Here is a 3,402-nt window from a genome sequence, read left to right as displayed (position 1 = left end):
GGGATGTGGGGAGCGACAGGACAAGAGAAAGAGTGCAAGGCAATGAGCAACATCCCCAACATAGCCCAGCTCCCTTTTCCAGAAGAGCAAGGAGGGCCGTGGTAGAACTGAGGGGCCAGTGCTGTACTTGTGGGCATGCAGTCCTGTCCCCGATCCCTGATGCGCAGGCGTAATGTATCCTGTCAAATGCTCCCTGCGCGGTCCTCATATTGGGGATCCAACCTCAAACTCAGCTCAGTAACTGAGTTTTTGAGTTCCCGTCCAACAGAAGCTAGACCCCATTGTTCATGCTTCTGAGACCAGGTGTTTGTTGTTGTTGATTAAATCATGGCCCCTTCTCCAAACGAGGCTTACAGGGAGAGCCAAACGGTCCTTCCTGGGAAGGGGGCGTTCTGAAAACAAGAAAGCCAAAGCAAACAAAAAACAGCAATGGGGCTCCGTCAGTCCCCGACCAGGCAGTAGATGTGGTGTTGGGCTTCTCTGGTGGAATTCCTCCGCATTCACTGGTGGAGGCTTCAAAGACGTAGGCAGTACACCACAGCAGTTCCTGCGTGTCCCTGTTTTTCCCCACCTGGAGGATGGTGAAGTTCTCCAAGACACTGTTGGTCGTGTAGCCCTCAGGCAGATACCGCAGCTTCTGCAGGAAGTCAGCCAAGTACACATAAGGGAGAGCGCACCAGGCCACCAGGCGACTGTACACAGAGCGCCCATCCTCCAGCTGGGCCCGCTCTGTCCCCACTTTATCCATCCTTGCTTCCAGAAAGAAAGCACAGGGTGGCGGCCCTCCATCATGCAGGTCCTTTTTCTCAGGGAATTCGTTGTAGATCTACACCCGTCCACGCTCCCTAGTGGCGATGCTCCGGGACTGGGACACTGCTGACTGATGTGGACAGACCCGTGCATCTGGAACCAGCCAATTGCATCAGGCGGTTCCACAGATGCTGAGAACTCTACTAGCTGCAGGCGTGCAGTGCCCAGGGCCTGAGTCTGCCAGGCTGGAGGAGGCAGAGCAGGTGGGGGCAGGGGCGAGAGGGTGGGCGGCTCCTACCCTGGTAGGTCAGTGGATCGCGGAGTCAGTGACATGGAGAACGGTGCCTGTGAGAATGGCTTCACGTCTGGAACCTTCCGTGGTGGCCAAAAGCTTCCTGGGCAGAACTGGAAAAGCTCAGTGGCCTGAGAGCCGGAAGGACCTAGCTTGGCCTGTAGAGACCGTGCAGAGATGAGCTGTGCTGAAGACATGGTAGCCGTCTTCTGGAACGCCTTGTCCTTGGAGACTTGGTCCTTCAGCCTGGACTGAATTTCTCTCGATTTCCTTCGAGCAGAAACCTGAAAGTGACTAGAGGCCTGCTTGCAAGGTCTCGTCTTCCCTGTCCTCAGCCTGATGTGCAGGGCAATGAGCTCATTCCGGCCATACATCTTGCCCTCATCTGACAGGATAATCTTGTGTCGGCTACAGGGAGGGTAGCTAGCTGGCCAGGGCCTTTGGAAAACTCTCCCTGATATCGGGGCTGCACACACCCTCTGCAACACCCTTACTGCCTCGGCTGCCCTCCTTGGCCTTCCTCACTGCCCACCCAGCCCCCATCATCCAGGGGAAGGGCCCGGTCTGGGATCCCCCATCTGGGCCTCACCTCATCTTGTGAGACTTTGCACACACCCCAACTCACACACCCCAAGCAGGATCCAGATTCTGAGAGCGGTTTTCATTCACAGGGTGCTAGTAAGCAGCAGCAAGACTCCCCAGAAGGATAGCTCATAAGCAGACTTTGGGAATGTTATCTGTGGCCCATAGCCACAGAGAAGAATTCCAGGAAGAGGAGAGAAAGGAAATGCACTATTTTCATTTTACTCCTCATCCAGAAGATGGGATGGAGTCAATGCCTCACCCCCCTCCCGCATGGCAGTTCCATAGGGCGAGGGAACTGCCATCCTCATCACTAAAAAGCTTTTCACTCAAGGAGGCAGTGCTGGTTGGCCTGTCCCAGGCTGCTCGTGAACATTCAGCTCTCTTCCTTAAGGAACTAAAATGAGACCGTGGAGAGGGTGTGGCATCTGCTTTGGGGTCACAATGGCCATTTTATTTCTCCCTGGAATAATGTATTCTTGGCTGGTTGGCACAGTGCTTATTTTGATGCAGGCTTGACCTTAGTTCCAGCCTTGAACAACTAAAATAGAATGAAGTCACTATAAGCTACTTCAAAAAAAATCCGGCCTTAAAAGTCTGAAAAAATGTAAGACAAAGACAGGAAAGCAAACTGGGCTACAGCTTCAAGCAAAGACTCGTTGGGCTTCTCCGGCTCAGTTAAAATATCAGCTTTGTGCATATTAGATTCCATCCTGCGCTTGATTATTTCTGCAGTGAGTGCTGCCTTTATCGATTGTTAGAGTGGAATGTTGAAGAGCATTATATTACAATCTGTCTCGAAATGGCTTTTCAGAAATTTCCTGTAACTCAGAGGCAGAAATTATGCAGGGAACCTCGAGTGAAGAGAGATTAGCCAGCTGAACTGCAGTAGTCTTTGCGCACAGAGGAGGGGTGCAGCAGGCGAAGGGGGCTGAGATGGGCACTCTTAACAATGAATCCCAGCTTTGGCTTATTATCATCCAGTGCTAGACACTGTGCGGAGTCCCATAGGAAGGGCTTGTGGCTCTGAGGAGCACAACATCTTAAAGATCCCTGGGTACCAGAGCTTCTTGCCTTAAGAAGCTCCCCTTACTTTTCTCACTTTTTGTCCACTGCCTCCTAGATGTTCTTATCTAAGTCTCACCTCCTCCACGAAGCACGACCATACTTCATTGGTCCCCACCGCTCTGCAAACCTTGTCATTTATGTGGCCGAATGCCATTTGCATGCTAATTTCTAATAATTTCATGCATACTTATTATATTTCATAATTAAGAGGCCAAGGTAAGGGTATGTCTTACATACTGAATGTCTTTCAAAGAGAATTATAATAGTGCATTATGTATCAATTAGCTGCTGTGTGTGTCCCCTGGCCCTGATCATACATTCATTAATCAAAATGAGTAATCTTTGTTCATGTTGGAAACTCCAACTCAGCTCAGCCTACACACGAGAGGAATTTAATGACTCAATATAACCAAAATTTCTAGTTGTAGGTCTGAGTTAAAGTGAGATGCCAAGATGGACAGGATAGCTCAGTGCGTAAAGGTGCCCGTTGTTAAGCCTAATGACCAGGGTTGGAGCCCAAAACACACAAGGTGGAAGGGGAGAAGTAACTCTCACAAGTTGTCCTTGGACCTCCATAGATGCTGTGGCCTGTCCAGCCTCACCTCCCAAATAATAAGACAATTCTGTAATACATTTCTTTAAAAAAACATTTAATACATTTCTTCTGTCTCTCTGCTTTATTGTGTAGGAAATTGGCTTATTTTGTGATT

General features: G+C 50.0%; 1 pseudogene; it reads right to left on the bottom strand.

Moving 5' to 3' along the window:
* Window positions 1-325: 325 nt before the first annotated feature.
* LOC129671900 (transcriptional enhancer factor TEF-4-like) lies at window positions 326-2,790 on the bottom strand (annotated as a pseudogene).
* Between the last annotated feature and the right edge of the window lie 612 nt (window positions 2,791-3,402).

This window comes from Psammomys obesus, unplaced genomic scaffold, assembly GCF_907164565.1.
Source record: "Psammomys obesus unplaced genomic scaffold, mPsaObe1.curated_primary_1811, whole genome shotgun sequence".
NCBI classification, from domain to species: Eukaryota; Metazoa; Chordata; class Mammalia; order Rodentia; family Muridae; genus Psammomys; species Psammomys obesus.
The sequence above is the reverse complement of the archived record's forward strand: the minus strand, read 5'-3'. Positions and strand labels throughout refer to the sequence as shown.